General features: G+C 44.6%; 1 long non-coding RNA gene across 1 annotated transcript; it reads left to right on the top strand.

Annotated features, from left to right (window-relative positions):
- Positions 1–6041: 6041 nt before the first annotated feature.
- LOC128340694 (uncharacterized) lies at positions 6042–9595 on the top strand. Its single transcript, XR_008313895.1, has 2 exons — positions 6042–6261; positions 8671–9595. It is a non-coding gene; the product is annotated as an uncharacterized LOC128340694 (long non-coding RNA).
- The last annotated feature ends 1621 nt before the right edge of the window (positions 9596–11216 follow it).

An 11216-nucleotide genomic window follows, 5' to 3' on the forward strand; every position in this document is an offset into this window, starting at 1 on the left:
TGATGATGATGATGATGATGATGATGATTAGGGTGGTAGCCTCTACCCATTAGGCACTACCACCTCATTATTATTATTATTATTATTATTATTATTATTATTATTATCATCATCATCATCATCATCATCATCATAATCATTATTAGGGTGGTAGCCTCCACCCATTAGGCACTACCACCTCAACACACTCTTCCACCCCAGATCCCACTTTATTCCCCCAATATGCCTCAAAGACACTAAACCTTCAACAATTCACCAAAAATCAGCCCTTTGTCCAATTTCTCTGCAATTTGGGTGGTAACCTCTACCCATTAGGCACTTAACATAAACTGAGTAGTACCTCATTGCCTTGCGGTTGGGAGTGGGGTGTAGTTGACACATGGCAGTTGACAATTGGCACTGTCTAAAAGACAGTCAAAATGAATAGAAGAAATGAAGGTGTGTAATGAATCCTCATAAGGATTCACTGAGTGAAAGTTATTATACACCAAAGAATCCGATCACTTGAAAAACAGTGACCACACATTTTGCTCCGTAACTCCACGTCTATAAGGGCTAGAGCTTAGCTTTTTTTAAAAATGAAAGATGGGAATCTGGGGGAATTAATAGGACAGATCCAAAATCTGAATCGATTCAATTCGGATCAGCCGCGATTCAGATCCGAATCAAATTTGGGGTGATTCGGATGGGTCAGATTTGGATCCAAATCGGATCAGGGTTGTTTCGATTCGGTTACAAATCGAAACACAGAAAATCCAAATTGCACACCCCTACCAGATTAGAGCTATAAAGCAGTGTAACTTCAGGAATAAAAGGCAGGAACAAAAACAAAAAACAGATCCATTTTGTCAGAGCATCCCTCCCCCACCTCTTTTCAAAGTTTTTGATACTTTTGCACTAACTAATTTCCTCAGTACAACGTATACTGTTGGGATGGGGAGGGTTTTTCTTACAAGTTTGCACTAGAATAGTTTTGGCATACTTTGAAAATATTTTGTTGTGTTTTTTTAAAGCGTAAGAATTCTGTCTCTCTCACAAACACACATGCAGGATGGGACTTCCTTCACATGTACAACACACACACAGTTCATGGGGGTGGGAGAAAAGAGCAAGCAACATGGTAGCTTGACCAAGGGGAACAAATCACACACACACACAAAATAAACAGCAAAGGGTTGGTTTTTACAAAATGTGTTACTTTCTTTCTTGGATGGAGACCACCAGCCCAACAACCCGCTTCCTCAGCTCTGCAGTTACATACAAATTCCAAGTGGGGGAGGAGCACAAGACTCCAGAAGGACCAATAGGGCTGGGAGAAAAGTTAACCCTTTTTTTACTGTCTGCTACTGCTGATCTCCAAGATCTCCAAGAGACTCAACGATTTCCAAGAGACTCCAAGAGACTCAACATTAATTCATAGGGGGTGCAACACGGGCAGGTGGGTGACGTGCCTCTGGGGGGGCCCTTGAGGCAGTGGGGCCCTGAGACAACTATCTCCCCTTGCCCAATAGTAGTTATGCCCATGTCTCTGGCAGCTGTTTAGCTTCTGTTTGAAAACCTCCAGCAAAGGAGAGCCCAACACTGAATGAAGCAAACCTTTCCACGGTCAGACAGCTCCGAATGTCTAGCCTAGGATCTGCTTCTTTGTAATTTCAACCCCTTGGATCTAGTCCTGCTCTCAGGAGCAGCAGAGAACAAGCTCACTCCTTTTCTATGCCAGGGGGAACAACTATGGCCCTCCAGCTGTTGTCGGACAGCAACTCTCATCATCCCTGATTATTGGCCACTGTGGGTGGGGATGATGGGAACTGTAGTTCCACAACAGGTGGAAGCCCAAGTTGTGCACCACGGTTCTATGGTTTTTTAAAGTCTATTTAAATAATATTTATTTATCATATTTTTACACTGCCCAAAACTTACATCTCTGGTTGGTTTACAAGAAGATTAAAAGTAAAACATTAATTAAAAACAAAAACAAAAAAAATTAAAAGCAAGAAATTTAAAACACAATTTAAAATTTTAAAACAATTTTCTAAAAACAACATTAAAACAATCAAGACAATATCGGTTAAAAGTCTGGGTGAAGAAATGCGTCTTTAGAGAATTTTAAAAAGATGTCAGAGATGGGGAGGCTCTTATTTCACTAGGGAGCGCATTCCAAAGCCTCAGGGCAGCTGGTGGCAAATGCAGATGGATCTCTCTTGATGCTCTTAATGGGTGGTGGGATTCATAACGAAGAAGACGTTCTCTTAAAAACCCAGGGCCCAAGCTGTTTAGGGCTTTATAGGTTATGACCAACACCTTGTATTTTGCCCGGAAACATATTGGCAGCCAGTGTAACTCCTTCAATATGGGAGTAAAAGGGTGTCTCCTGGATGACCCAGAGACCAGCCTGGCTGCCGCATTCTGGACCAACTGTAGTTTCCGGACTACGTACAAGGGCAGCCCCACATAGAGCACATTGCAGTAATCCAGTCTGGAGGTTACCAGCAGATGTACCACTGTTTTGAGGTCGTCTAACTCAAGAAACAGATGTAGCTGGCGTATCAGCCAAAGCTGATAGAAGGCACTTCTGGCCGCTGTCTCAACCTGGAACACCAAGGAGAGACTTGGATCCAGAACCCTAGACTGCATACCTGTTCCTTCTGGGAACAGGTGTGACCCCATCCAGAACAGGCAGATCAAAATTGTCTCTCGAGTTCCGACCCCGCACAATGAGTACCTCCGCCTTATCTGGATTCATTCTCAGTTTGTTATCCCTCATCCAGCCCATTACCGACTCCAGGCAGGCATTTAGGGAGGTTATGCCCTCTCCCGATGATGCTGACATGGAGAAATAGATTTGGGTGTCATCAGCATACTGATAGCACCATGCACCAAAGCTCCTGATGATCTCTCCCAGTGGTTTCATGTAGTTGTTAAACAACATCGGAGACAATATGGAGCCCTGAGGGACACCATACAAAAGTTCAGATTTTTAAGAACAGCAGTCTCCAAGGTACACCATCTGGAACCTGCCTGAGAGGTAGGAGTGGAAACACTTCACAGCAGTGCCTCCCACCCCCAACCCCCTCAGACGCTCCAGAAGGATACTATGGGCGATAGTATCAAAAGCTGCCAAAAGGTCCAAAAAGACCAACAGAGTCACACTTCCTCTGTCCGTTCCCAGCTGGAGATCATCCATCAGGCTGACCAAGGCAGTCTCCACTTCATAGCCAGCCGGGAAGCCAGTTTGAAATGGGTCAAGATAATCTTTCCTCCAAGACTGTCTGGAGCTGGGAGGTCACCACCCTCTCAATTACCTTGCCCAGCCACGGAAGGTTGGAGACAGGCCTGTAGTTACTCAGCTCCGAGGGATCCAAGGTAGGCTTCTTTATAAGCGTTCTAATAATTGCCTCCTTAAGACAAGGAGGCATCCTACCTTCCCTCAGAGATGCATTTATGATCTCTACCAGGCCTACAACAATCTCCCATCTTATTTATGTATTTTTTTTATTTTTCTATGTAAACTGCTTTGAGAATTTTGTTGAAGAGCAGTATATAAATATCAGTAGTAGTAGTAGTAGTAGTAGTAGTAGTAGATCGAACAAGCCATGTCAGGCAAGGGTCAAGAGGACAGGAGCTGGGATGCACTGTTCCAATCAGCTTGTCCTCAGGAGTCACAAACTGGAACTGATCCAATCTAACCACATAAGAGGAGTCACTGGATACCTCCACATCAGATACTGAAGTAAGTGCGGAGACGAAATCCAAGTCTGCCCGAATACAAGAAATTTTCCCAAAAAAGAATTCATTAAACACATCGCAGCAGGTAATAGATGGTTCCAGATTCTGATTCAAGGGAGGAGGGGCACATACTAGCCCTTTCACAACCCTGGACAACTCCGCCAGACGTGAACTTGCGGATGCAATATGGGCAGAAAAGAATTGCTTCTTTGTCGCACCTATCGCCTGAGCATAGGTCTTTAAATGAGCTCTATGTTGCAATCTGTTGGATTCAAGCTGAATCTTTCTCCACCTGTGCTCCAGTTGTCTACCTCGCCGCTTCAGCCCCCGTAGTTCTTCTGTATACCAAGGGGCCAGTTTTGAAGTGGGTCAGATAGGACGCTTAGTAGTGATCATGTCTACTGACCCGGTGAGTTTGCTGTTCCAATTCTCCACCAGGACATCAACAGGATCGCCTGCAGAGCCAACACTGAATCCTTCCAAGGCTTCTTGAAATCCTATGGGATCCAATAACCTTCTGGGACCATCCTAATAGGTCCCTTGCCCCTGAAAAGGTGGGGTGTGACTGTGAGTCCAACCTTAACCAGATGGTGGTCCACCCATGACAATGGGGAAATAACAGGATTCCCCACCCACGGAACACCACCCTAATCAGAGTGAAAGACCAAATCAAGCGTGTGACCTGCAACGTGCGTCAGTCCCGAGACCACCTGAGATAGGCCCATAGTCGTCATGGCCGCTATGAACTCCTGAGCCGCCCCGGACAAATTGGTCCCGAAATGAACATTGAAGTTGCCCAGTACCACAAGCCTGGGTGACTCCAGCACCAAGTCCGAGACCAAGTCCGCCAGCTCAGTTAGGGACTCTGTTGAGCAGCGGGGAGATCGGTACACCAACAGAAGTCCCAGTCTATCCCTGGTCCCCAAACTTAAGTACACACATTCGATACGGTCTGACACTTTAACAGGGATCCTGGTAAGGGGGATATTATTCTCATAGACCACAGCCACTCCACCTCCCCACTCCTGGTCAACAGAGTACCCTGGAGGGAGAAGCTGGGACCACACTGGGCCCCCAGCCTCCTCCAACCAGGTCTCTGTAATACATACCAGGTCGGCACCTTCATCCAGAATCAAATCATGGATGGTTTCTGATTTGTTCTGGACTGACCTGGCATTACGTAGGAGCAAGGTGAGGTTTCATGGGTGGTTGGCACTGCTCCCCAAGGTCAAAGAACTGGCAGGACAGCCAGAAGGGGAAACACCCAGTACATTTCTATGTTCCCTTCCCCTGTAATGACCCGCTGACTTGCCAACGTTACTTCTTCTGTTCCCCACCACCACCGGAATGGCTGCCCTACAGTCAGTGGATACGCCCCCTGTCTCCCCATCTCCAGATAAGCCCAGACACATTTTAAAAGATCCTCACCCAGGTCTAGTTAAAACAGAAGCCCCTTTATTAAATGCCTCCCACATACAAATACCTGGGCCAAGAGACCTGGCCCTCACCCTCGTTGTCCCCCGAAGTGCCTCCCCTAAAGGGGCTACCCCTTTGGTGTCACCCCTTTGGTGGCAACCCCACCGCCACAGGCAGAGTTTCTATATAGGGCCAGAGAGAGCCCCTCTGGTCAGCTGACAGGCTGGAACTGTTGACTCACTCCTGGCCCCGACCCTCCAAAGCAGCCAAAGGCCACAGTTCAACTGACAAAGGCCACAGTTCTACATGTCAGGCAGGGGACCGGCAGCTGGGCTTGCCTTCTCCCTCTCCCTCTCCTGCAGGCAGATGTTCAATGCAGCAGCAGCAGCAACAGACAGCCCACACCAGTCTCTCACCCTGGGGGGTTGTCTGGGAAGCAGGTGGTCTCTCCCAAGGCTGCAGGGCTTCTAACTTCTAAAAAAGACCTTCAGGTTTTTGAAGCATATCACCTCTTGGTCTTTCTTCTTCAAGCTAAACATGCTCAGCAACCTCCTGGGGTGGAGCTGTAACTGTGTGCATGGATTCAAAAAACCCATGTGCAGCTGCTTCCAGAGCTGTCATGCTTGCCATGCTGGGCACCCAGGGCTGACCCCAGCACCTCTTCTCTCTCCGCTGCATACGTGGGGTGCCCTTTCTCTCCCCACCCCACACGTGGCCGTGACAGCAGTGGTGACCCCTCTGACAGTGGATCCTGGGGTAGGCTACTCTGCCACCTCCATTAAGCTTGCTGCATGCTGCTGCCAGCTGCGCAGCAGGGGCAGGGCAGCCTACCCTGGGCTGCTCTGTCAGGGAGGTCACCACTGCTGTCATTACTGTGTGTGCTGTGAAGAGAGAAAGGATACCCTGCATGCAGCAGGAAGAGAAAGGGTGCTGTGGGGGGGGCACCCCCAGGTTGGTGGGGGGCTGCCAAAAATGTCCTGCCTACAAATATCTCCACAGCAGGACAAACCTCAACTGCCACATTTCCACTTCTTGTGTCAATGGCACCAGACCAGAGTCTGCCAGAAACCCTGAGCAACTGGAGGAAAACATCATGTAAGAATTGTGGCTGTTTTAGAGGTCAGTGTTGGGTGAAAGGAATGACAAAAAAGGACAAAATCCTTTCAAGGACAAAAAAACTCTGACAGTGGTGTTGGATAAGCAGTGGATTGTGGGAACTGGATTCAGAGACGGAATGAAGATGATGGGTGAGGGACAGGTGATAAATGAGGGAGTTTTTAAATTGGGGTGAAAGGGCTTCCATGAGAGGGACAGCAGGGGAGGTGCATTTATTGGGTATTTAAATTGTGACATATCCTAACACTGAAGGGATGGGAGAAATGGGAGAAATTAGATTCAGAGGGTGAGATTTGCATGAAAGTGGTGTGGATGGGATGTAAACAGGAAGGAAGGAACAGACATTTATACTATAGCCTCACATTTTGTAAAACCATTCATACCCCTGCTAACAGAGCAAAGAAACACCCTTTAAAAGGGTAATTCTCTTATATTTAGCAGGGAGAGAGCAACTGGCCCTATCCAGCCCCAGCACAGCATCCCTCCAGTGGCTGTTGGTGTTGTCTACCTTGTGTTTCTTTTTAGATTGTGAGCCCTTTGGGGACAGGGGACCATCTTAATTTATTACGTATTATTTATTTTTCTATGTATTTTTCTATGTTTTCTTTGAGAACTTTGGTTGAAGAGCGGTATATAAATATTCGCCATCATCATCATTTTATTTGTTTGTTAGTTTGTTTAGCATACTTTTATACCTCCCAAAACTTACATCTCTGGGTGGTTTACAACAGAACAAAATAAATGACAACAAAAAATTAAAACATTAGCTAACACAATAAATGACAACAAAAATTAAAACATGAGTTAAAATAAATGACAGCAGAAAATTAAATTAAAACAGAACAATTTTAAATTTTTAAAACAATGTTTTAAAACAATGCTAAAACTATTAAAACAGTATTTAATTAAAAGCTTGCGTGAACAGATTAAAGATTTTTAAAAAAGATTTTCTTTAAAATTGTCAGAGATGAGGAGGCTCTTATTTCAATAGGGAGTGCATTCCAAAACTTCAGGGCAGCAGCAGAGAAGGCCCGTCCTTTAGTAGCCACCAGAGCAGCCAGTGGCAACTGCAGATGGACCTCTCCTGAAGATCTCAGTTGGCACTGGGGATCATGACGAAGAAAACGTTCTCTTAAATACCCAGGGCCCAAGCTGTTTAGGCCCAAGCTGTGTAGTTGTAGTAGTAGTAGTACTTTACTTTTTCTTGACAAACAGTTGTTTCTGCATAAAATAAGTTAAGAGGAACTTTCCTTTTGAAAATTCCTAGCATACACCTTACTAACATATTCCCACAAAAAGAGCAATATCCAAATTCACCCAGACAGACATGTATATGTATTCATGCACACACGCACAGAGAGAGACTGCATTCCTTTCTATGCTTGGGATCCAATCCAGAAGGAGATTCATATGCAGAAGTCAGCTGCCAGGTGTGGATTGTCCTTACCAGATCATCATTGTTTCCAAAATGGCATTTTGGAAGTTGAATGAAAGCACTTCTGTTGATTACTTTTTCCAATGACTTGGATCTGTTTGAGTTAACTTAAATATGTTTCTTTCATTTACAAAAAGGAGCACCTATTTAATTTATAATTAAATTGCAATTACAGTTTACACACACACACACACACACACACACACATTAATGGTGCCAAAAATAAACAAAGAATGCCATTTTAATTATCTATTTATATCTATGTAAACCATTTTGGGAACTTTTGTTGAAAAACGGTATATAAATATTCGTCATATTCATATTAGTATGCATCTGACTGGTAAATACAAAAGAAAAACACCTAAACTAGGTAAAGAGTGAACTGAAGTGATTCTGGCTATTTTATCATCAAGATAGAGGATAAATGAAGCACATTCCTGGAACAAAGAAATGGAAGTATTCCTTTTTAACCGATTAACAGAGGCATAAAAGATGTATAAATCCTAATGTTCCAACCAACCAACTTATTGAAGCAAAAATGTCAGACTCTTGATGTACTTACTAGTGAAGCTTAAAGGAAACAGTAGTCGGTGATCCTGAACGTTTGCGCAATGAATGTTTCCAAATGACTGCCTTCTGAAGTCCTTAGAACTTTCCTGCCGAAAGTGTCCCATTCAACAAGCTAAAAACTGAAACATGGGGCTACAAGCTGAATCAGCACCCCTTGCTATTAGCAGTCATATTCAGAATTTGTAATCCTGATTAAAGGGCAGGAAAAGGTGACAGCATTGCACAGACTTCACAAGCATATGGCTTTTTCTGGCACTCTGCAGACTATCACAGTGAACCAGGGCTTATGGGGGCCAGCCGGAATTCCCTATTGGGAATGCTGAGGCTCAGCCTTTAAATCTGTGAAATAATAGATAAATCTGTTAAATGGCGTGCCTCTGAAATATTTATCATTTCTGTCTCCACAGTTAAAGATATCTGATCTGCCAAGTACTGTACATAGCAAGTTGAAGCCAACTTCAGCTATCAGCTCAGATGAGGAAGCCCTTTTCCTTGGATTAGAAGACTACTTACTGTACAGCATTAGCTCTGTTGCAGTTTTGAAGGCCACTGAGGGTGGTGAGTTACTGCCAATGGATTGACTCCAAATGTCTCCTCTGTGCCACTTGATTGATTGATTGAATGATTGATTGGTTGAATTTATGTACCGCCAATATAAAAATCTCTAGGCGGTATATAGAATTTAAAACATAACACATTTAAAATTCATAAAAAGCTAAAATCATAATAGATAAAAACACATTAATAACACGTTAAAATTGAAAAAATTGAAAAACTTTGAGTGTCATGCAAGGGTGCTGTCCCATGGCAAGCTTGCGTGACACTTGGATTGGCCCTTGAATGTCTCTTGTGAGAAGATGTCCTGACATGTTGTCTTCATGTGCAAGGAGCTGGCCTGCATGAGAGCATGCGGGACAGCGAGGGAGACTTCCAGAGAATCTGGAGACCCAATGTGTCCATTTTATTGCTCTGGAGTTTTACATGGGATGAGGGTGGCATGAGAATTGCTTTAGGTGTTTGTTTTTTATTGCTGTGGCATTGATCTATTTATTTGTCTTATCTTATTGCTGCTATATTATTTATTTACTTGGTATTGTTGCTACTACCTAACTGTTTTTCTTATTTTATTGCTGGTAGAAGTTATATCTGTCTGGCTCAATATTGGATTTTGTGAGTAGGTTTGTTAGTCATGTTGTTATGAGTATTTTAATGTTAAAGTTAGTTAATTGTGATATTTTGTGCATTAATATTGTGTTACGGATATGTTATTACTATATTTTAATGGATATATTATGGATTGCTTTTGAAAATATTTTTATATGTTTATGTGAATTGAATTGTATGTTCTTGGCTTGTTTTTTCTGTACAAGTAAAAGTCAAGTTGTGTTATCGAGTCAGTGTCGACTCCTGGCAACCACAGATCCCTGTGGTTGTCTTTGGTAGAATACAGGAGGGGTTCACCATTGCCATCTCCCATGCAGTAGGGGATGATGCCTTTCAGCATCTTCTTATATCGCTGCTGCCTAATATAGGTGTTTCCACATACCAGCGGGGATTCGAACTGGCAACCTCTTGCTCACTAGGCAAGTTATTTCCTTGATGCACCATTAGGTGGCTACTATTGTTATATTGGTGGTTATTTTGATCTTGCTGTACTGATGGATTTTGCCCTTTCTGTTAGCCATTATATATATATTCCTTGAGAAGGAAAAGTGAGGTATTAAGTGTCAATGAGATTAAAAGAGCATCAGATCAGTCATGCTATTGGTATTTGTTCTTCACTACCCACACACACACAGCCCTGCCGAACCCCACTGTGAGCCTTGGGGTCAAAAAGGCCACACAAGCCCCAGGTGGCTCCCTGCCTTAGGGCTATTTGAGCCTATGAGCTGTCATGAGAGATTGGCTTGGATGATCCTTCACCACCATCTTGGAGTGTTCACCAATGAACACTCCCCTTCCTTTCCTTCCCTCCAAATCACACAGAACCTTCCATGAGAGGGAGTTGGTCCACCTGAGTACTCCTCACCCCACCTGCTGACTGTGAAGTCATGCAGGCCAGGCCCATTTGCAGATCCAATAAGAACCTTTTCCTTCCTTCTCTAATTTTCTGGCCTTTCCTTCCCTCCTCCCTCTCTGCCTCTTTCTCTTGTTCATTCTCATTTTCCCTTTCCTCTGCTATGTTTTAATTTTTAAACTAGCAGAACTTTGGGAGGTGCTCTTAGATTGGGGGCTGCACTGGTTTCTTATGCAGTTGGGGGGAAAGCTTAGAATAAACCTTGGTGGCTGCCCTACAGAGGAGCAGTGATGCTCACCAGTTGGCCCGGCCCCATGCTCCTGTGACTTCTGCTCCATCTCTTCCAAGATGTGGAGACAAACCTGTCCACACTGCCTCCACCACACATACACAGCGGGGCTGGGGAACTACACAGGGAACAGGGCCTCCAAGGAATTCTTGCACCCTGGCTCACAGAAATTTGATCCCAGAAATTTATAACAGCTGTTTGCCATTCAACAGCTGACATTTGAGTGAAAGATGCACATTGGGGTATACCAAAAGTTAAGCCAAGACCAGGCCACAAATTTCACCAGAAGTCTTGGCTCTGTCAAGAAATGCATCTGAATTCTCATCCCTTTCACTTATCTCCTTTAGCTGAATAGCTTGGCTGCCACTAACTCGAGGACTGCCCAGTTCACTTCCAGGTCCAATTCAAAGTGCTGGTTATCACCTATAAAACCCTTCAGGGTTTGGTGCCTGTGTACCTTCGGGACCGCCTTTCCCATCCAACTTTGACCCGCCCTGTGAGGTCATCCCAGGTGGGCCTTCTCAGAGTTCCAGGCCAAGGGGAGGTACGTGGGGGGGGGCTTCTCTGTTGGGGAGGGCCACGTGGGGAGGGCCTCATGGGAGGGCCTTTTCTGTTACAGCCCCCTCTTTATGGAACACCCTGCCTCC

This window comes from Hemicordylus capensis, chromosome 1 (genome assembly GCF_027244095.1).
Source record: "Hemicordylus capensis ecotype Gifberg chromosome 1, rHemCap1.1.pri, whole genome shotgun sequence".
NCBI lineage: Eukaryota > Metazoa > Chordata > Lepidosauria > Squamata > Cordylidae > Hemicordylus > Hemicordylus capensis.